This window comes from Larus michahellis, chromosome 9, assembly GCF_964199755.1.
Source record: "Larus michahellis chromosome 9, bLarMic1.1, whole genome shotgun sequence".
Taxonomy (NCBI): Eukaryota; Metazoa; Chordata; class Aves; order Charadriiformes; family Laridae; genus Larus; species Larus michahellis.
In genome coordinates this window covers 1,591,612-1,614,653 of record NC_133904.1, presented here as the reverse complement: position 1 = coordinate 1,614,653, position 23,042 = coordinate 1,591,612, and the positions used below count along the sequence as shown (strand labels likewise).

General features: G+C 46.6%; 1 protein-coding gene across 10 annotated transcripts in view; it reads left to right on the top strand.

Annotated features, from left to right (window-relative positions):
- GLCE (glucuronic acid epimerase) overlaps window positions 1-23,042 on the top strand; it is a 60,161-nt gene that overhangs the window by 17,597 nt on the left and 19,522 nt on the right. Inside the window, exon 1 of one of the 10 annotated variants that reach the window (XM_074600538.1) lies at window positions 260-299. The exons of 8 other annotated variants lie outside the window; for them this stretch is intronic. The gene's annotated coding sequence lies outside the window, so the exon portion shown is untranslated. Of the gene's footprint in view, window positions 1-259; window positions 300-3,242; window positions 3,472-23,042 lie in introns of those variants that run through there. One more of the 10 variants, XM_074600536.1, reaches the window with a different exon arrangement.

Sequence of the window (23,042 nt, the reverse complement as noted above, 5' to 3'; positions counted from 1 at the left end):
GAGCAGACCCTTCCTGTTCCCTGCTTACTAAATGGCTGTGCTGGGTTAACGCTGGGGCTGGAGTTTCTGTAACGTGTCGAAACGGTTAACGTTCACCCAGTTGACGAACTCGCAGCTGCGGAAGGCATATGGCAGTGTGCTCAGAGGAGGTGTCGTGGCCGTAGCCAGGTTCAGCCAGCCCCGGAGGACAGGACGCCACCGGCGTGTTTGTGCTGCTGGGGGGGGTGTTGGGGACAGCTGAGGGGTTCTCATGCCTCAAACCGAATTTTCAGAGGTTTTTCTTTTCCCCGTTTTGGATGGTAAGTAAGCTCGGTGACTGCTGAAGGATGCTGGGGAGGGGAAATAGGGTGGAGGCGGCGGAGGCGGGGGGGAATCGCAGTTTGGAGAGGTAGTAGTTGCACGAATTTGCTGAAAGGTGGGAGTGGGTGAGCTGTCGGTGCGTTACCATGGCATCCAGGAATTACTCCAGCGCCTGGCAGCATCAATGGTGAATTCTTCTGGGTAAGGTGGTGCGTGAGAACAGGTCTGCATGCTGTTAGCCCCGATGTTTGTTTTTATGTGAGAAGTATGTTAATTACCTTCTTTTGTACATTGCATATCATTATCCACACTGTAAGCGCGAGCTGGGTAGCGTAGAAGAGGCAGGATTTTTAACCTATTGTACTTACACAGAAGCTTTGGGATACCGTATAAAATACATATATTTAACTGAAGCTCGGCTTTCTGTGACTCTTAATTTTTGAGTAGAAGTTTCTCCTTGTGTTAAAATTAGTGGTGTTTTTTTTTGTACTTAAACAGTTTCTTTACGAGTTGTGGTGTATCTCGCTGTGCACAACTTTAGGAAACCTAATTCAAAAGGAGAGATGCCAAAACTGGGGGGCGGAAAATCTTGTCGGGGGTTTCCAGCGTGCCTCCCGTCTTACAGCTGAAAGATAAAAGCTCTTTCGGAGCCGTTGTACCAGACATGGGATTTCAAAGCATTTCGAAATGATTAAAGGAAACTTTAAACTTCTGCCCAATAATTAATACGTGCTGTTCTCATGTGTTTAATGTGAAATTGGTAAGTTTTATTTTCCAGGCTCTTGCCGCTGAATTCGTTCAGCTTGGGGGGAGTCCTCCTGTGAATCTGCCGAGGTTTATTGCAGAACTCGATGTACAAACGTCAAGCCTGCGCTGCTGTGTGTGATCTGTCATTTCCAATTACTTTGTGCAGCAGGACTGTCTCGGGCACAGAATGCCTTAAATTCTCTCGTCGCTTTCGAATGAGCGGAAGAGAGCAGCTGTGTTAGCAATTAAAATCGTCAGGCAGAAGTAGGAAATGAATTTTTAACCGGACAGACAAAATTGTTTGGAAATTAAGGTGGTGTTTGCGAAAAAGCATCCATTTTGTGTTAGTGCTCTGTGCCTTTCCAGCCTCTGGGCAGCTGGAGCAGAAGACAAACACACTGAATCCCTTGTGGGGGGTTTTTTTTTTATCAGTTGCTTAAAATTTTCCCTCTTCTATCACTTGCTATATTCTCCGACTCTACTCCTCAATTGTTTGACTTGTCAAACTCATCATCCTTCCCAGATTTCTTCAAGCTTAACTGATCATAGAATATGCTTTTTATTAACATCGAGGGAATAGAATCCAAGAGAATACCCCCGTTTAGTAGGGGAATAAAGTTTTGCTGCCAGGTTTTAAATATATATCCTCTTAAACGTGCTTAGCAATCTGCTTATGTGAGCATCATGAGGTTTTATATTTAAAGTGGAGTGATTTTTATTTTGTTTTCTTCTTCAGGATGAAAGTAGTTGAAGATCTGAATTGTGAGGGACAGATGAAATTAAGCTGCAGAAGCAGTGATGGCAATCTACAAAGCTTTAATGTGTTAATGTAGTCTGGGCATTATACATATTTAGAAGCAGTCTAGATTGAATCCTGGAGAAAAAGCAGAGTTATTCATAGACTCCTGTCTTGATCGTGTTTTCCTGTAAGTGATGGATGGTATGAAACAGGGGTTCGAAGGAGATGATAAAAATTATTTTGCTGCCGTTAGAACTGTATCGGATATTAATTGCCCCCAAGTTCAGTTTCAGTTTTAAAAAAAATCCAGGGGAGGGTGGTAGCTGAAAGAATGATGTTTGCAAAATTTCCTAGCTTTGTGTAGACCTTTTCTTTTTTTTTTCTTCATGAATTATTCAAATTTTCAAGTAAATACTATTGCTGTATTTAATGTGTTTTAAATGACATCGCATCAGTTAATACGGTGAAGGAGAAGATCTGGGTGGATTGGTAATGAATTTGCCGGGGGGAACAGCAGCAGAGAAGCTATTGGCATAGACTGAACAGTTTATTTTATACAAGCAGGGAGCATTTTAGCATCCACTAAAAGGCTGTTTTGACAGACCAGGACTGAGACGCTTTCTGGAGCCGGTGTCTCTATTCTAGCACGTTGCCCTGACCCTGGCCGGAGCCTCTGGATGCCCTGCAATATAAAGTAATAATTTATAGGTTGTCAGTGGGGTTGAAAGGGAATACAGAGTGAATGCATTGAATTTCTAGATGAAAAAGGGAGTCTGTAGCATCCAGAAGAAAATAGGTTAGTGTTATTTTTATTTTTATGCTTGAACATTGAACAGCTGTTGGACAGAAATTTTCGGAGAATACTCTGTTCCTGGCCATGGAGGGTGTGAGGGTGTGTGGGTACAACTTCCTAAAGGAACTTGGACAGTATTGGTGAAAACAGAACGTTTTGCCTGCGTGTTCACTCGTCCCGCTTGCTACTCGAGGCAGGAGCAACCCGCTGGTTGTGCCCTGGGGGTAAATACACCCGTGGATACTGGGTTGTGTCTTCGACTTCTGCGTCAGTCCCTCTTTCATGTGACATCTCCAGGTCAATATTGCCTTTCCAAAGCAGCGAGGGCATTCAGGATTATTTTTGGAGGCTGATGCCCCTCTTTGAATCAACATCCTTGTTGATGGCCTCAATTGATGATTCCGGAGCTGGTTGTTAAATTAGCTTTTTCTGTAATAATTCTGTGATGGTTTCTTGTTCTACTTGTGCTTCAGTGGGAACTGTTCAGCTGGAGTAATTAGGATGAAGTCTTTTTAGGTGGCTTGATCTATCATATATTTAAATAATTGAGTCTCTGTGCATTGAGGGCACCTGCCGAAGTTTAAGATCCCCTTTAAAATGCAAGTGGCCTTTAGACAGAAGAGAAGCTTTATGCTTTTCATCATCGTTGTGTTAATTACGGCTTCAGCTAACTTCTAACTAGCAGCATCTGAAAAACTGTCATTTCAGCAGGTTGTGGTGAACAAGGGGGTGTTTCAGTCGCGTGACCGTCCCGGTGCTCCTGTGTGTCCACCTCCCAGCTCATCAGGCGCTTCTGGGATCTGCTGCCCCGTGGCTGGGTGGAAGGAGATCGTTGCAGCGAGCCTGTTAATTGCTTCTCCAGTGACCTAGTTCCCTTGCTGGAAACAGATGCGTAAGCTTTCCCTTCCTCCTCCCTATTTTATGATAGTGGTGGAGTCTAGATGGGCACATCCAGAGCCACTTCCCCACCGGGGTGGTTTGTTGTGTTTGTGTTTTTTCTTTCTCTCCGAAGGACCAGTTTCTGTTTGGAAATTTCCACGAGCTTGGTGTATTTTGTGTCGTTTCCCTGCGGAGGTGAGACGGGCTGCGTTTCGGGGGCTGTGCCCAAGCGTCCTTTTCTGTAGCTACCGGGGAAATGTCACATCACCATATTTTATTTCCCTCACGTGGGAATTTGTTTCGCCAAGCAGATGGCAAAACAGTGGTTTGGTTAATTTGTACCTACTTGAAGTAAGTCTCTAAATGTGTGTTAAACCACTCATTTATTAGGCCAGAGTATATTACTGATGGAGAAGTGATGTTAGATTACAAGCCCAAAAACACTGAGGAACTGGGCAGGTATCTGCAACTAAAACAAAACCAGACAAAATGTTAAACCGACTTATAACTGTTGGAGCAAAGAGTTGCTTACAAAGGACTGCGTAAACTCTTGTTTACGAAGGAGAGTGGTGGCCGTTGATGCTCTGAGAAAAACTTGCACCATGAAGAATTTTTCTATTAAATTCAATATTTCTCCTATAAAACCTCCTTGTGCTGTTTGCTTGCAGGCTTGGCTCGCAGGGTAATGTACATCCGATGGCCACTGAGATGCTGCCAGGTGGGCACAGTTACGGGCTGCACCCAGCCTACTATTAGTCCTCTGTCATCACAAAAAGATTTGCCATCGCAGTCAAAAACCGGTCTTTCAACCGTGTCCTTCACAGAAGGTGAAACTACTTTTTTTTATTTTTTTTTCTTCTTGGAGAAATACACCTGGCAGGAGGGGTATAATCACTTAATAGTTAACTAACACTAATTACTAATTCTCTGAAACCTGCAACAAAATAGTGTTTGTTTTCTGCCTGACATTTTGGGCTTTGTAAAGTGTGGTCTTTCATAAGCATGTGGCTCTTCTCATGCTTTAGTAGGTACCAGGTGCCGCAGAGATGCTGGTTAAATTCTGCCCCGGTGTTCTTGTTGCCGAGGAGTTAATAATGCTCCGGGTATCCTGATGGGAGGAGCTGCAGCTGCACATCTTCCTTTATCTTCCTGCTGTTCCCACTTTGGCAGAGTGTCTCTGAGCATCTCCCAAGTGGTATAAATTGAAGGGAAACTGGCCCAGGAGCCAGCTGACGGCTGGGAAATACTGCCATGCCCTCTCTGAGGGTATCTTGGAGTTGCGCAAGCAGTTTCTCGATGGCAAGGGTTGTATCTAATGGAACAAAAGGAAGCTGAGCTAACAAGAACAGCAAAACCAAAATGTGTTTTGGTGGTGTGTATTACTGAGGTTATCAAAGCTGATCCCTGTGCCCAGATCAAGTTGTTGAGAGCAGCTCTTGCTGCAGCCTCTAGCAGCAGGTCCTGGGCGGCTCGATGGTGACCCCAAACAGCTCCCTGGGTGGTTCTTGTCTTCTGCCACCTGGCTGTAAGGAAAATCCAGGTGGTGCTTTGTTGGTTGGATTTTGGCTTTGGGGCATGCACAGGCTGCAACCAGAGCATGGGGGACCTTCTGTCAACCGGGCACCTTCTTTTAGGTGTGGGGACCTCAGTAACTCCAGGTGCTTGTGTTGGGGAAGGTGGAGGGATATCCATCCGTCTTATCTTTGCCAAAGTGCTTCTTAAATTTGACAAGAGAAGGAGCATGACTTCCTGGTACTGTGAGGAACTATTTCCGACGCAGAGTGTTCTAGTACGTTTGTTGCATTATGAGATTTCCATTAGTGCCAACTAATTACGTGGACCACGTTGCATTTGAGTTGCAATTACATTGACCGATGTACAATAATTAGCTTTAATATATGTTTCCGTGTGTAGGGGAGATTTAATTGCTTGCTGGTTTTTGACAAAGATATTGCTATTTTCGGTAATTGGGTTTCCCCTGTCTTCCGCAAGTGACTCCTGAGAACTAGTAACCACTCGAATAGGAAGATGCAGGCGGCGACAATTTCTGTGAGATGGATGTGGCATTAGCGTTCTCTCTGTCAGCTTCGCTAATGGTGTTTTCTACATCTTGCTCACAAGCAAGTACTTTGCCTTCGCATCCGTCGAACAACACTAAAGCCATATGGGTGCGTTTCCTGTAACTCCGTGCGAGCTCCAGCTGGAATGGAAATGCTTTTGGGTCAACCTCCTTGGTCTGCGGTAACGTCCGTTAATGGAGGTAGTCGTCTTCCACTTTTGATGGTTGCCCTTAACAAATTTTATAGCAATCCACATGTTTTGCACGGCAGCGCGATGCCTCTGGCTGTCTGACGTGGTGGGTTGATGTCCTCTCCACTGAAATACGGGGAACCCACCTGCTTTCTGTCGTGCCCGGCAGCCAGCAGTGTCAGCGATGCAAAGGGCAGAAGTAAGCGGTAGTTTTAGCGTTTCGTGCTTGTATTTGGTATCTTCCAGGCACCATCTTTTCTGAAAATGATCGGCGACACGAGGAAAGAAGTCAAACCCGCTCCATCTGCATTATTAGTCAATGCTTCTAATGCACAGAATAGAAATGCTTATAATGTGTAAAATAGAAATGCTTATATACGCAGAGAATATTTAAATATGCTTAAAATGTTTACTTTGAAAAGTCTTTTTATTTAGCTTGTCAGTAGAGTTGCTAGCACAGAAATGCTGTGAATCGCTTTATCCTGTCTGTATAGGCCGTCTCTTGCTGCAGTGCACACTGCGGAATGTGTTCGGCATAAACAGGACAATCAGCGAAACTATTGTTAATGCTTAATTGCTAACTGGATCTTTGCTTGTTTGCAGATTTTTTTTTTTTTTTTGGCAATGCTGTTGCCAGTTGCTCAAAAGGAAAACACCCCACAAAAAACCCGCTTGTGAGAAAATTATGCTTGCAGTGCTGCTTTGGTCAGTGGCAGACCTATCGTCAATAGTGCAAACTTTTTAAAATAACTAAGATGCAACAATAAAGCCACAACAAATATTAAATACAGGCGCGTTAGAAAATTTCAGATAATGCTCTGAAGTGTATTGCTAATAAACCATTTTTATAGTGGCGTGATGAGTTCCATCTGTAGAGTGATTTAAGTGTCTTCATCTTAATAGCTCTTTTGCCTGTAGCGATGTTATATGGTCAAGATTAACGATGAGGTATCCTATCGTTGTCAGTCTCCACACATTTTTCTTGATATATTTTCATTAGATTAATGACCTCATTGTGGGACAGACATAACTTGTCTATAAAGCAATCGTTGTGTTTGTGTATAGGTAGATTGATAAAGCTCTCCTCCCGTCGTGGTTGTTCGTCGTCTTTGAACTCCACGTCCCTTGTGTTCATCATCTTGCACGATGGCGAGCAGGGAACCGGGGTGGGCTGGTGCTGTGCCCGCTGACTCTCGCTGGGGCCAGTCTTCTCCAGTATTGAAGTTTTCTCCTCTGCCTTCAGTGGAGGGTAAGGTTTGGAGGTCAGCTCCTGCTGTTTCCGAATACTCTCGTCTGAAGGATGGGGAGGGACTCTTTATCAGGGAGTGTTATGATGGGACATGGGGTAAGGGTTTCAGACTGAAGGAGGGGAGATTTAGATTGGCTACTAGGAAGAAATTCTTTACTGTGGGGGTGGTGAGGTGCTGGAACAGGTTGCCCAGGGAATTTGTCAATGCCCCATCCCTGGAGGGGTTCAAGGCCAGGTTGGACGGGGCTTGGAGCAGCCTGGACTGGTGGGAGGTGTCCCTGCCCAGGGCAGGGGGTGGAACCAGATGATCTTTAAGGTCCCTTCCAACCCGAACCGTTCTGTGAGTTTCCTGTGTGTGGAACTGAGCTGTCTGAGCTATGAGGACGTTCATAAAGTCTCTGGAAGGGAAGCTGTTGAGTGATGACTTTTCATCAAGTGGAGATTTCCTCAAGCTTGTTGAGCGCTGGAGGCTTCATGCTGGATATATTTAGCCACGGATAAACAGTTTATATTTTCTTGTATTTTTGGTAAAGATAGTTTCATTTTGGTAAAAGCTCTTCCTCCAGTGAGGCAAAGGTATTCAAGTCTTAAAACACCTAATATTTATTCTCTCTATTTGCAGAATAGGGACTCCTGGTCTCTAGAGTTTCTTCTGGTGACCTGAGCGTCTGTCACTTTTGCTGTTCTGGGATGTAGCGAATGGTGCTAGTCGTTTGCTGTGAGGCAGCGGGAGTTAACAGAAAACACTATCATCAGAGGGCTGAACCACGGCATTCAAATATTCTACTGCCAGTTTAAAATTGGAAATACCATACCTTTTTCTGAAACCTGCACAGCAAAACCAGATGTTCATACTAACGTAAAAATAGGTAAAAGCAGCACAGTAGTATTTAGATGAGCACTGAAGAACTGCTGCTGCAGAATGTGCTCTTTCTTGCTTTAACGATAAAAGGTCTCCCAGGAAATCTACATAAAAGTGTTCCAGGTCGGGAGGTAATCCTTAATCCACTCGTCTCCTCTTCTTCCCCCCTTCCTCCGGCAGCGAGGTGCGTGTTTCATGGTTTCCAGTAGAGGATGTGGAGGGGAGAGAGGCCAGTGCTCCTTGTGTAACTGGGTTGCTCGGGAACCTTTGCTTCAGTGTCTTCTGTTCAGTGCAAGGATTTGTACCTTGGACCTTGGCTGTGGAGATAAGTGAGCGAGAGTCACTGAGAGAATACGGAGAACATCCTCTGCGTGGCTCCTGGTTTCTTGCACATGGAATTTTTGCCTATGCTGATCGTTTGGGAAATACTTCATAATGAAGGAATTCTGAGTTATATTGGACCTACTTAAATTTCAGGCTGTTTTTAAAGCTTTTTGAAGTTTGCCTTGATTCTCCCCGAAATAGCTAACTTGACTGCGTCCTTCCTGTTTGTTCTTTCTTACTTTGAAATCTTCCTTGCTATTAAGCTTGTGGTGACGATGCTGCCTACCTTTTGCGGGGGAGAGCAGGCGCTGGGCTGCTTGATGTTTCACAGCAGTTTATTTAAAACAGAAAAATCGACTCCTACTTCTGCAGGGCAGAACTTACATTGGAAAAAACCCCAAACAGGTAAACCACAAAACTGAGTTTCTTTTAGCAACAGGAATGAATGCATTAAGAGGTGATGGTTTAACCTATTTTGGAAAAGAGGATGATCTTTTCCTGCCGGTTCTGTCTTGCTGTCCCAGTGCGTTGTACGTGTGTTTGCATGAATACATATTCATACATTATTTATTGATAGGGGAGAGGTTGGTAGTTTACAGTCCATTAGATTCAGTCTCAGAGTAGTGATCAAAGACCACACGTCTATCGCAAATCATTCCCTTTTACCTGAAGCGCTGGGGGAGACGGAGGGAATTATGGCCTCTCTTTGCAGGAAAACAACTGAATAAGACAACGGCCTTTATCCTGCTTGTTTCATGTTAATAGCTGTTTTTTCATAAATGGAATTCTTTAAGAAGTAGCAGGTAAATCTTGGGATTCTGAGGATTTACATTGTGCAGCTTCTGTGAAAATATCCCCGTCTCCTGAGGATATTGAATGCATCTTTGCTGATTTAAATGGGGCTACTCAAAGTATTTGGTGTAAATATCGAGTTCTGATTTAACTCTCCTGCCCTCCTGATAGGGACCTAGGAGGACTTTGCCTGCAGCATCTCCGGGCTGGTGCCTGCCTGGATTTTTAGCAGGAAAACCGGTGATGTGGAATCGACCGCCGCCACCTCCAGTCCCTGCTGGGACGGGGGAGTTGCTTGCAGGCTTCGGGCAATGCCCGTCGTACAGGCACAGGGTAGAAATTTGGAATCCAGAAGTGAAATTGTGTCTGTCTTGAAGTCTGTAGCAAAACTCCTGTTAGCTAATGCGTGTAAAATAAGATGCAAGAAGAGAGTAGGAGACAAAAGTCTGGGGTTGGGGAAGGGGTGCAGAGAGAAGTCAGGAAGCAAGACGCTGAGCTGAGGTTGTGCACATCTGCAGTCTGTGGTGGTGAAACCGGGCTGTTCCCTGAACCGTGTCTCCACCAGAATCCCACAGCGTTTGGATTCACTTGCACGGCAAGTTGCAAGCCAATAAAAAGTCTACGATAAATGGAGGTGAAGAGTCAAAGACTTAAAAAAATGTGCGCTGCTGTCCTTGGGGGCTTGCTCTGTGCTATGTCTTTTCTTAAAGCAAACTGCCCGCTTGCCTGGGAAAGAGGGGAGAGCATTGCTGAGCGCCAGCCTGCTCCCAGTGAAATGGTGTTTTTGGCTGCAGCGGACAGTAATTTTTCTCTCCTACTACTCACTTTTTAAAAGTATTTGGTATTTTAAAAAGCAGAGGAGGTTCAGTGGCAGGTTACCCTGTGGTCCTGGCTGATGTAGTGTGCAGGGTGCAAGGGTTTGGATGGGCACAAGTGTAATCCAGAAATGTCATGTACAAGGATGTCTGGCCCCAGGTCATGAGCTCAGCTAATCTGGGATGTTTAGAAGCATTTAGGGGGAAGGGTTAGTTAGGAGAATTCATTGACAGCAGCCGCTTAATGCCAAAATAGTTTACAGACAACATCGTTGTTGTAGGGGTGCCACAGCATCCTTAAGCACGAGAGTCTTTACCTGGTGGCCGCCCGATGTTTAGCACGGAAGGCATTAAACCTCCTAGCACGGAAGGCATTAAACCCCGCAATCCCAGCTGAACAGCAGCTCCAGAAGCCCATCCCACATTTTTTTAATGCGAAAATCCAACTGGGAGTATTGCCGGAGGGCTTGCAGCTGAAGTTAATCCAATCAAACTAAGAGCCCGTAGAGGAAATAGAAACCATCCTGTAGCCACAGACCAAAATCAGTCTGCGCTTGTTAGGATTGAGGTTGTTCCACTGTTGGTTATTTCCCTTGAAACACATGAAGTATCTGTTGTCTGTGGCTTTTGTTTAATGATATTGCTAGACACTACGGTTGACGCTGGGGTTTTTTTGCATAAGACTGATCCCAAGCAGAAAAAGAGAAAGATTATGTTGTCAAGAACAATAAGTTCGGGTTGCAGCTTTCCATTCTGTGGGTTGCTCGGCATTTAGAAGTTGAAGAAATTGGAGTGCCACTTCTTAAAGAATAGCTAGCATCCTGTTATAAGATTATCATTCAGTGTATTGCAGCGGGGAGAACAGCTAAAATCTGTCTTGGAGAAGTGCGGCCAAAGAAGATCGTTAGAGACTCCCTCTGGATTAACATTGACTGTAAATGTGCGTTTGGAGCTGAGCACTGTCTCTTTGTAAATTCGTTTCTTTCCTGACTGTAAGAAACTGCAGTCAAGACACCTTCAGTCCCCATTATTGAGGTGGAAGTGGGAAGGAGCCTTAGTTACAAAGGCTAATGGAGAACAGAGTTTCATGAGAAAGAATGGTTGCGTACAGTGAGGATATTTGTGTAAGTTTATGATTTCTGGTGTTCAGAACTAGTTTTGTGGCGAGGATGTAAGTGCCCCAGCACTGGTGACGGTTATTGCGTAGGGAGGAGGTGTGATGGGAAGGACTGTGCCAACTTCACTGAGACGCTGCTCGCCATTCGTAGCAAACCCAGGACTCCGCATGTCGGCAGAGCTGCCTCCTGCGCACGGACGTTACCACAGCCTTTTCTGCCCAAATGGAAATGACGCGAGCCTCGTCTTCTGAATCTGTCGTGACCCCAAGGAGTTTGGAGTGATTTCATCTCTCTTTCTAGCCCGTGAGAAGCAATTCAGCGCAGCTGTCCCTCCAGCTCCCTCCGAGGGATGGAGGTCTGGTGCGTGGGAGGGCGCCTGGCTTCCCACCCTGGGAACCCCTGGAGGGCTGTCAGTGGGCTGCGCAGAGAAGAAACCATCAGTCCCCTCCTTGCAAGGGTCTGCAGGACCGCCTAAGGGCAGCTGCTTGGCACAGCGAAATCCAAACCTACCCCCTCCCAGCAGAAGTGGAGCGGTCCCTCTCCTCATTAGGAGACGGCGGCGGGAGGCAGCAAAACCGGACTCTGTGTCGTGCTCCCACAAAAGTTGAGAAATGGCTTCGGGACATCCATGAGGTCGCAGGGCGAATCAGAAGGGGCTTGACAGCCAGCGACAGACGGGTAGAAAACACCTTGGGAGCTGCTTCCTCACTTCCATCTCTTATATCTCAGGACATCCAGATGAAGTAAAGCTTTCTTTCCCCCTCCCCACCCACCACCCCCCCCCCCTTTTTTTTTTCCTTGAAAGGCTGAGGCTCTTTTCTCTTTCAGGTTGAGTTACTTTGTCTTGAGGTTGAGCTGGACAAGGGAAACTTGCTTTGGAAGAGAGTTTGAGAGCTTAATTGATCATTAGGACTTTTTCGTTAGGTTAAGTGTGAGTTAGCCTGAATTCAAAAGCACCAACTGGAAGGACGTAGCCACCAGAGTGTACACGGGCCTTTTTTTTGCCACAGTACAACTTTAAAGTTTCCACTTTAAGCTGTTAGACAAACTGCATAGAGCCATTATTGTAACATCTATCCTCCATTAACTGTTTCTAAATGCTGTAAATACTAAACACAGTAAATAACTTTTTTTTTTCTTATTTCAGTACAATTACTACCTCCTTACTAGGGAAAGACATGAAAAAAGGAGTTTCTTTACGGGAGGTGTGGATGTGTTTCTGTAAAGCTGCCTCTCTGAAGGATAAAACTCTTAAACTTGCCGAATTCCCATTAGACTGGGCTGAAATTAAATCAAATGCTCCAGGAAATGACATAAATATTCCATAAACAAACAAAACCCAAACAAACCAAATCACCAAACAAGTTTCTGATTGTAAGAACTGGTTTTGATATCCAGGCGCTGGAGCAGAGCGTGTGTGTAGAGATGCGGGGTGGGTGAGACCTGGCCTTGAAGAGGGCCCCAGGAAGGTTCCTTCACAGAAGGGTGCCCTGGGTCTGCCCCTGCTGATGCTCTCCGTGTTGTCCGTGTCCTTCTGGAGTGGTGCCCGAACCCTGGCAGTGCTCTGGCTGCATCTGCACATGTGCTGAGGAGAGCAGAAGGGTTTCCATGTGAGCCTGGAGACAATTCTGCACTGCAGTATAGCCTCTAGGTACTTTAAAAAAAGAAAATTAAACCAAAAAACCAAACAAACACAAAAGAACCCCAAGGCCATCCTGTTTAGTGGGACAACTTCTGTCTTCTCCTTGTCCAGTTGGTTGGTCCTGTCTGAATAACTTGCATTTGTTGAGATTTTTATTTTCCAGAGCACGTCGTTAGTTTATTGAGCATCCTGTTTTCCACTGTACTTCTAATGCTTTCCTAAATTTGCAGCTTTACTGGATGATGGAGGCTGTCATTGTTAGTGGAAAATATTGAACAGCAACAGAAGAGTCCTGCCAGCCATGCCCTGTGCCCATCCACTCAGTGCTTTACCTCCTGCTCCCCTGGTATCTGGTGATCTCCAGGAGTGGTGGCTTCCCTGGGCCCTTCTGCACCCGCCGGATGGAGCAGCCACTTGGCGTCCTGCCTTCCCTGTGAAAATCATAGAATCACAGAACAGTTTGGGTTGGAAGGGACCATAAAGCCCCCCCAGTGGCACCCCCTGCCCTGGGCAGGGACACCTCCCACCAACCCAGGTTGCTCCAAGCCCCGTCCAACCTGGCCTTGAACCCCTCCAGGGATGGGGCAGCCACAGCTTCTCTGGGCAACCTGGGCCAGGGGTTCACCGCCCTCCCAGCCAAGAATTTCTTCCTCAGATCTCATCTCAATCTCCCCTCTTCCAGTTTGAAGCCATCACCCCTTGTCCCATCACTGCATCCCCTCCAGGGATGGGGCATCCACAGCTTCCCTGAGCATCTAGTTTGATGCAGCTCAGCATCTTGGTGCTCTTGGTCAAATAACACCCCTGGGACCCATTCCTGGTGGAGTGCAGCTGCTTCTTAGGCTTGTTTGTGTTTGGTTTAAATAGTATGGGTTTAGATCGTGGATGAAGTACTCCTGTCTACAAATATTAGAAGAACTGAGATATCCTGATGCTTAAAATATTGGGGTAGAATGCTTGTAAGGTGTGAATTTATTTTTCAAGCAGGGCTAGGCATACAAAAGTCACAAAAATTAAGGATTTGGCACTACAGTAGAGTTTTAATGTCTGGTATTTCCTGCTGTCTTTAAGAATGAAGTCTGTTTGCTCCAGCTGGCAAAACTATTTAAACTTAGACGTGGCCTTCCCCAGTAGAGCTGGAAAATAGATAGGCACAGGGCGTCCCCCGGCCAGGTCCTGCTGCTGCGTTTGATCTCTGATCCCGCATTGTGGCTCGGAATAAGAAATCCGAAGACTTTGCAATTCTGTTTCTTACAAAGGAAAGCTGTCTTGACTGATCGGCTTCGAATTATATTTTGTTTGCTCGAATTTTAAAGCTACACGTGCTGCCAAGCCGGTGTTAGGTCCTGGGTTGGGTGTACAAGCCTATAATTGTAGGTGTGCATCCCAGTTTTGTTGGAAGAAAAGAACCGAAGGAATCTTGAAAATCAGAACAGAGGAGCCATAGACAGAAATATTAGTCTCTCCCAGTGCAACAGTTCTTTGCGCTTTGCTGACCTGCGTCTCTTCTGAAGAGAGATGTCTTCTCTGAAAACCTTTTATCTCTTCTCAGCAGTTGTTCTGAGCTTTCCTTTCACTGGTGGTTTTTTTTTTTTTTTGTCTATTGGATGTTTAATAGTAATCACCTCCTGTACTTAAAAATAAATAATTCACTGTCACGGCCGTACAAAATAATTCATGACCAAAGCAGTTTGCTATCGAGTAGCTTTCAGCATGCTTTTATCACTTCTAATTTTGTTCAGCCCTCCCTTTTCATTCGCTCTTCGAAGGAGTGGAAAAGTAGGATTAAAAAAAAAAAAAAGGTAAAATAAAAGGACATCTCTATCTTATACTTTACTACATGCCTACTACGTGCATTCAGGGGCTGTATTCTAAAAAAACAGAATTAAAGTTTCTGTTGTGCCATACGTAAAGGCCAGCTCAGCCTTTGCGGTGAACTTCAATAAAACCAGGATTTGTGCGTTATCTTGGTCTCCCCAGTACCCGGCGCTGCCGCCTCCCAGTAATCTCTGGCGCGCTGAATATGAAAAAAATCTAGAAACAGAAGGTTTCCAAACACATTTGCCAGGGTTAATGCCAGAGTCTAAACATAAACTCTGCTGGGACAGACTGTTATTTGGAGAATGAAGTGCCAGACGGAGCTTGGTTTGAAGGATCGGGAGAGGGAAACGCAGCAGCTCTCCCCAGAAACAGGCGTCTCCCCGATCCCAGACCCCGCTGCCGGGTGTTCGCTCTCCTGCTTGACCCTGCGCCCCGTTACCTGCAGCTCGGACGCCCTTCCCTGGTGCGTATATCTTCACGTACGGACCCGTAGGAAGGGTTAGTTCGGAAGCGGGGCCGCGCACAGGCGCTGCTCTATTTCAGTCCCATGTGCTGCCGGTGGCCGAGCCGCGCTCTCAGACCCTGAGGTGGCTGTCGCCCAGGTCCCTGCCCTCTCGGCTTCTCCTTCACACCAGCGCGGACAGAAAACCTTACGCTTTGCCTTTCCGCGTAGCTCGTGTTTACCAATAGTGAGCTTCAGCCACCAATACATTCCATGATGTGCTTTGAGGAAAAGTATTTCCAGTGGTTTTTTTTTCTCAAAGTGAACACTGTGAGAAAAATACCCATGAAAGAAATTATAACCAAAGCTTCAAAACTCCCTGGCAAAATCCTTTATTAAAGTTTTAAAGTGGCACTGCTTATTGTCGTTACCTTCAGAAATATTGAGTTGAAGCAGCAAAAATTCCACTGAAGCCTTTAATTCTGCAATTGAGTAACTCCCATCAGTAACTCTTTCCTGGAGAACCATCTGTACGGAGTGCCAGGGTTTGCTAAGCAGGAAAAATGAGGCATTTTTAGCCAGTTCTTCTAACTTAAACCAGATTCGATTAATTTCTCTGCCATAAGCAGTGTGACTTCCTTAACCTCTGCTTTTGCGTAGTGAAAGAAAAAGCCAATGAAGCTGTACCTTCAGAGGATGCGCGAGTACCATTGCGAATGGTTTGTGCCGCTAATGAACTGTAAACATCAGTGAACCAAAACTGGGGGGTTTGGGGGCTTCCCAGGGATTTGAGCTTTCCGGGGAGCACTTAGAGGCAGGTGATGGAGGAACTGCTAATGCACCGACTGCTGGGCACTGGCTGCGGCAGCGCCGTCCTCCGGGAACCTGCGTATCCATCGCTTACTGGAAGATGAGCCCTGATTAACTGCAGAAATTACGTGAAGCTCCCTAGCCATTGCCAAACAAAAGCACGCTCTCGTTGAAGATGTTGGACCGCGTTTTTCAAAGTTTATCTGCTTGATAATAACCGTGTCATTTTTAGGGCAAGGCGTGCTGCTCTCCAAAGCCTTGTGCCCACTCCTTTTCAATGGTGGCAGCGTTCAAACTAGAAGGGTTCTTCTATTTTTATTCGCATGCTGCATGCGAGCAGGCACGCCAGATACTTGCCAGCTGTCCGAGTTGTAATTTGGAGCACACTTTGTATTGAATTCTTGTAGGCGGTGTAATGAGTTGGCAGCAGAAGCGCCTGCATTCTCCGTCCGGGAAAGAAAACACGGCGCCGTCTTTCCCACTGACATGCAGGTTGCACATCAGGCTGCTTAACAGCAGGAAGAAAATGATGATGTTCTAAATAATTGGGATTTTTTTAAGTGGAAACTCCTAGAGGGAACCTGGTGGGGAAGAAATGAGAAACACAAAGTGAACTTGGGGCTTTCTGGGCAGCAAGAAGAGCCAAGAGGTCTAACGCGGTCGGGGGCACTGAGCTGTGCTGCCTCTGTTGGCACCGGGGTGAAACATTTTCCTTTTCTGTTCATGTAAAAGGTGTCCCAGAGCATATGCTGAGAGCAAAACAGTTAAATGCATTTTTTTCAGAATGAAGGAAGCTCGTGCTGCTTCAGCTGCTCGATACTTACAGCCATTATTTCCTAATTCATTAGGAAAGCAAAGGAGCCGGCCCAGCTGCGAGCTGGCTCGGTGTCACGCCTGGGGGACGGCGTCATGTCCTTTGGTGAAAGAATTTAGTCGCAGAATGTAATTGCTAATGTGTACATAACTGCAGGAGACAACTTCCAAGGGTTTCTGATAAGCCAGTGAAACGTAAAGCGATAGTGAAAAATCTCATTTGGATCCTGGGTTGTGTGTTCACTTTCCATTAATTTCCAGGGAAGACGTGTGTGGAGCGGGCAGGAGCGATGCTCTGTGCCAGCAGCCGCAGCCCAGCTCTGGCGGAGAGGGGGTTTTTCATGTTTCCCCCTCTTTCCAAAAATGAGGGAAACCAAGCTTCGGGCTTTGCATTTCAGTTCATCCCATGTGTGTTTTCGGCAGGGCCAGGTAAGCGGGAAGAGACTTCCCGCATCTGGATCGTGGCAGCCGAGTGTGATGTGCAGAGCTCGTCCTGCAGCGGGCAATCGTATGGGGCTGGGTAAAGGAAGACGTGGCTTTTTTGTTTGGTTAAAGCTGCTTGGTTAAGCACAGGGTTGATATTTAAATTCTGTTGCTGTAAGCCGTAGGCACGCTAAGATCTGTAACCTCATGGGTGCTTTGTCCTGCGTTGTCGTGGTGTGTGCACCTTAAACACTGGGAGGTTTTGTACGATTCATAAATCCAGCCTAGAATTAGGTTGGAAATCCTGGGGCTGTGGCTTAAAAAGCCACAAAGGCGGTGGGTTTTTTTCTCTAAAAGACCCTCCAAACTTTACTGCAGGTACCTCAGTTTGATAGCTGTTCACCATGCCATGAAAAGAGGAGGAGGAAGGGAAAATTCTGCTTTTTTTGTGTCTTAGCAACCTTAGAGACCTACATACGTGCGTAACGTTGAGCTGCAGAAAAGGATTTCCAAAGTAGATGCGTTCTGACTTTTTAGGGCTAAATAGACCATGAGTTGCGTGGCTTATCTTCTTTCCAGTGGCATGATCAAAACTTGGATTACTGCCACTGTACTGGATCAGCCCTTGCATTACAGGAGTTTTAAAGGCCGGTTTTCGTGCTGGCCTCCAGCAGAAGGCTGAGATCCGAGTAATGAGTTTCCGGAGGGGTGGCAGAGACTTCAGCTGGACGCTCCTGTCCCTTCTGTCCCCTCTGTTCCCCAGGACACTTACCCCGGGCCATCTGTGCATTCAGTTCAGTACCTGGCTGAACATTATCCACCCGCTTAGAAAGTGTGTGCTGTGTTACTGTTTAAATATATTATCTTTCTTTTCCTTATAATTTGACTATTCCTTGGCTGTGGCTTAAATGTAAAATACCTTCCCACCTTTAAGATAAAGGTTATAATGATTTAAGCAGCTGGCAGGTACTGCAGGCTTTCTGTCAGCAAAGTTGTTATGGGATATAAATCAGTGTATCAGTCCGTTAGAGAGAGTGCTGCCAAAAAAGTGTGTTCTTTATACGTTAGCACATTTCCACAATTATTCTGCGTAACGGAGCCGGTACGTGGGTATTTGGGGATATGATGTGTTGTGAGAATCAGAGCTGTAACTGGAGCTGTTAAATGTTCTGTATCACGCGTATTCCAATAAGCAGTTAAAGTAACTTTTGGACAACAATCACTTCTGAGCTCAAAATGCTTGGATTTTGGGAAAGGCAGTTAGTTGCAGTGAAAGCCACAGCGCTGTTGGGTGGGAACCAGTCCCCACGTTTCTGTACCGCGCGTGTGCCGGAGCAGAGCCGGGGTGGGCATTGATATTCATTGAAAATTTTGCCGCTCTCCATCATCAGTATAAAATGCTTCTCTTTTTTTAATAAGTCAGTAACAAATAGGAGCTGACACGATAACGCAGTAGTTGCCAGCGCCGATGATTAAACGTGGTCTGTGTGGAGCCCGCAGGACTGGAGAAGCCGAGAACAGAGATGCTGCGGAGGCTGTTTTTAAGGACAGAACCTGTGTTAATCAGGGGATTTCACTTAGGTAAACACGCGTGGCTTATTAATGTAAGTAACTGGTCAAATTGCGCTCTTATGAGCCTTTCAGGTTACTTGCCTTTATTGCAGCTAAGGATTATTCAAATAGTTGGAGTGCTCCGTGTGTGAGCTGGCTGCCCGGCCTCCCCCGCGCCTGGGGGGAGCTGGAGCATCACCCCTGGGTGCTGTGGGGATGAGAGAGAGAGAGGAAGGACGTGTGCTGTGCTTGCTCTCACTTTCTTGATGTGAAGTCTGCTTTTTCTTCCTCAGGGCTGTGCTCACGTGCCTGGTTATGAGGAAGTTACTCATGATCCAGAGGAACAAAGTGATCCAATGGCTTGTTCTTGCCAGCCAGGCTGCACCAAGGGATGGAGCCGATGATGTGTCTGTGTCCACAAAGCAGCGAGTGCTGCCTGCAGTGGCCTTTTTTAGGTGTTTTGTACTTGCTCTGAATGATTGACCCACAGTGAGACCTTTCCTGACGGTCCGCCCATCGCGTCTCGCCAAACAGCCCTGTAAAGAAAAAGGCGTAAGGAAGGGGCTTCCCCTGTTTGGTTTGTTGTTGTGTTTTTACTTTATGGAGACAAGTAGTTGGAACGAGGCGTTTTACGTTGTTCTAGGAAGGTAATAACGTGCTGTTCTAGGAAGGTAATAACGTGCTGCTGAGCAGAACTCACAGCTCTAATGCCTGTGCCGGGCAGTGCAAGCCGAGCACATACCTCTGCTGGCTGCGCGAAGTGAAATGCAGTTACAGTTGTTATTCCCCGCAGGTCCCAGGATCACTGTAAAGCAGAACCGACAGTTCAGTTACTGCTTAAAGTTGCTAAACCTCACCCCGGTCACTGGGGTTGTTCGGTGGGAGCTCCTCAGCCCCCGACCTAATCCTGGCTGCGTGTGTTCCCTGCGTCCCCTCCTGGCTGGCATGTCCTGGGACGTCAAATCTGCTGTCAGAAAGGCAGAGCTGAGTGAGAAGCCGTTTGAGCTGAGTGTGGTGGCAGCGGCATCCGGGAGAGTACAGGTTGGGGCTGAGCTGCCGGAGAGCAGAGAGGGACCTGGCAGTCCTGGTGGACAAGTTGCTCAGGAGCCAGCGATGGGCCCTGGTGGCCAAAAAGGCCAATGGTCTCCTGGGGGGCATCAAGAAAAGCGTGGCCAGCAGGTGGAGGGAGGTCATCCTCCCCCTCTGCTCTGCCTTGGTGAGGCCACATCTGGAGCGCTGGGTCCGGTTCTGGACTCCCCGGTTGCAGAAGGACAGGGAACTGCTGGAGAGGGGACAGCAAAGGGCTACAATGATGATGAGGGACTGGAGCATCTCTGTGCTGAGGAGAGGCTGCGAGCCCTGGGGCTGTTCAGCCTGGAGAAGAGCAGGCTGAGAGGGGATCTCATCAATGCCCACCGATATCTAAAGGGCAGGCTGCAAGAGGATGGGGCCAGACTCTTCTCAGTGGTGCCCAGCGACAGGACAAGGGGTAACGGGCACAAACTTGACCATGGGAAGTTCCACCTAAACACGAGGAGGAACTTCTTTGCTGTGAGGGTGGCAGAGCCCTGGCACAGGCTGCCCAGAGAGGTGGGGGAGTCTCCGTCTCTGGAGACATCCCAACCCCGCCTGGAGGCGTTCCTGTGCCACCTGCTGTGGGTGACCCTGCTCTGGCAGGGGGTGGGACTGGGTGATCTCCAGAGGGCCCTTCCCACCCCCACCGCTCTGGGATTGTGTGAGAGGCCGGTCGCGGCCATAGCTCGTGCCATCCAGAGCGCTGCTATGGAAGGGGTGCTGTGAGCCCGGCGATGCGCTGGGCTCTCCAGTCCTGCCCCGGGAGAGAGCTCTGCTCCCTAAAATGATACTGTGAGGCTTCTGTTATAGCCCTTAATGCCACTGTCTTGAGATGTGCTTGGGCATTGCTTTCGAAGCCTAAATATAAGGGAAACTGATGCAATGGTTTCATCTTTTGCTTCGTTAATCTGCGTGGTAACGATATAATACTTGATAGCTTGGAAAGAGGCAGTGTAATGCCTCCATAAGCAGCAGCTAGTTTTTGGAGTTATTGTTTGTGCCATTAGCGAGGGGTTTAATAGCTTAATCCATCTGGAAAGCAAGTAGATTTATTAGACTGTGCAATAAATGGGTCATAATTGCGGCAGCAGTCCCTGCTAACTGGTTTTCCTGATACGGCATGAAAGTATGATATACAAAAAACTTTGGAGTTTTGTCGTGATGTTCTGTGCTAGATTTACTAGGAAAACAAAGGCACCTTGAGAGTCTCTTTGGTGCCTGAGAGCCTGGAGTGGCTGGGAATGGCTGGCTGGTCCGAGTGCCTGCGGACTGAGCAGTCGTGCAAAGAAACACGGAAAAAAGAAGCTATTTTTCTATCTAGTTCAGATCACAATTATGCTTTGAGCTATACTAGATTTTTTAAAACGAAAAGGCTGACGAATGCTTTTTAAAGCATGCAGCGTACTCAGGAGCTGAGAAGACCGGTGCTTGTGTGTGGGACCACCGTAAAGAGATCTCGTGTGATCCGCTGGCTCCGTCAGCGCGCCTTCCCAGCGTTGGGCGTCTTACTGGGGATTCCTTGAGAAGCCGAGGTTGCAGGGGACATCTGGAGATCATCTAGCCCCACCTCCTGTCAAAAGCAGGGCTTAGACTCGGTTATCCAGCTTGACGCAACTTGTCGGCTTCATTGCAATGAAGTGCGCAAGTTTTTTCCGATTTTCCAATTATTTTTTTTTTTCCAGCTTGAGATCATAAAACGTTCCTGATTGCATGCCAGTGAAAGGCCCGCGTGTCACTGAAAATCCAGCTCTTGTGTGGGGCGATAGTTTGCTCTGGCTCGGGTTACTTGGGTCTGTCTGTCCGGCGGGCAGGAGGAGACGTCTGTCCCCGTGGGAGCAGGGCCAGGGTGGGTGCAGTCGCTCCCGGCGTCACTCCAGGCAGCAGCTAAACCTGTTGGAAAACCTTGCAAATGGTGTAGTGTCGTGGATACCAGCCCTGAACGTGCCTTATGCTGAACTTAGATGAAAATCTCAGTTCCTAATAAGGAATGATAACGTCCAGATCCATAGAAAAGTACTGTGAGTTTTTGAATTAACTATTATAGAGCAACAGACTTTGCTGATGCTTAATAATAGATGTGTTGATACAAATAACACTGTATTAGGCTCTAATTGGACTGGAAAACTGTAGGATAAGCTGCTGGACATGGCTGCTTCGCTTTATATTTTAGCTCCTCTCTGTCTAATCATCCCCAGATGGAGCACTGGGAGCAGGGAGGATTAGGTAGTAAATCTGGGCTAAAGAGCCGGCGGAGAGGCTGGTAATCGAGATCCAGTTATGGCAGATACATTCCTTTCTGTTTGTACAGTCTTGTCATTTCCTAGCACTTAAGGAAAAAAACCAAGCAATCTTGACAACGTGCTACGTATTAAAATACTAACTGAATACGGGCTTTGTGCAGATCAAGTATAAATAAAACATTAGAAGATAGGTTTGTCTCTTGGAACCAGCTTGCCCAGGTTAGCATTCTGATAAGTTGTTCATATCACCAGAATATTTTTTAATGTTTTTTCCTCAACGCATAACGCCTCTGGGTCCAGTGATTTGCAAACCAGTGCCGGTTTGTAAGTGTAACGGGGAAGCACATGCGTAACGAAGCAGGTGATAGGAGGTATATCCAAGGAGCCAACAGGAGCAGATTGAGGACGCAGGTAAGACGTCTTTGGGAAGCGTGGAGCTGTCAGGAAGTTAGATGATTCATAAGTCATCACATTTTAAGACGTAAGTAAGCTTTGGCAGAGGATCTGAAATTTTACTGTCATTACAGTTATCAAAAAGAATTTTCCACAGTTTTTGAAAACAGTTCCGGAGTTCTTTGTTTTTTCCATTATCTAACATTGTAATGACCGGCCTAAATAGGATTTTGCTGTGTGTAATAAACAGGAAATGGGGAAAAAAATTCTGTTCGAGGGTTGTACGTAACTGAGTATAACTTCTAGGTTTGGGCATATATTGACGTTCTAGGCTTGTTGCTTTATTTTTTTTTAAATTGTGCAGTGTATCTTCTCTTTAAATACTGAGTTTTACGTATCTCAGATCGGCAGTCACTGTTCAGGGCGGTTTTTTCTCTGTACTAAATGGCTTAGTCTGGCACAGAGGCTTCAAAGTAAATAGGTAGCTTATCACTATTCAGCAGAAATCCCTGCTCTTAGTAAAAATACTGTCCTTCCTCCTACCGAGCCAACACTGAGCCCGTGTGAGAGACTATTCGGAGACCTCCGAGACTCAGCGGGCAACTTACTTTTGATTATTGTTTAAACGTGGAGAATTTCAATGTGAATGCTTTAACTTGCTGCCAACCGACCTGTTCTTGGGAAACGTGCTTTGTGATGTGGTTTCTTGAGTCCTTACTGAGTTATTTGTTCAGGAAGGCGTTTAGTATTTTTAACCAGCTCAAAACACTTGGTGCTCTTTGCTCCTGCCGTAGGGTGGTTGCGGGACCGTGAAAGTCGGGCTCTTGCTGCACGTGAGGCATCCTCGGGGGCTTTTAACTCGAGTTAAATGCGAGTCGTCTCTGTTGGCTGGAAAATCATTGATCTGGTTTATTAAAAGCTGATCCATGCAACGCGAGCAAAAAAGAAATAAATGATGGCACGGA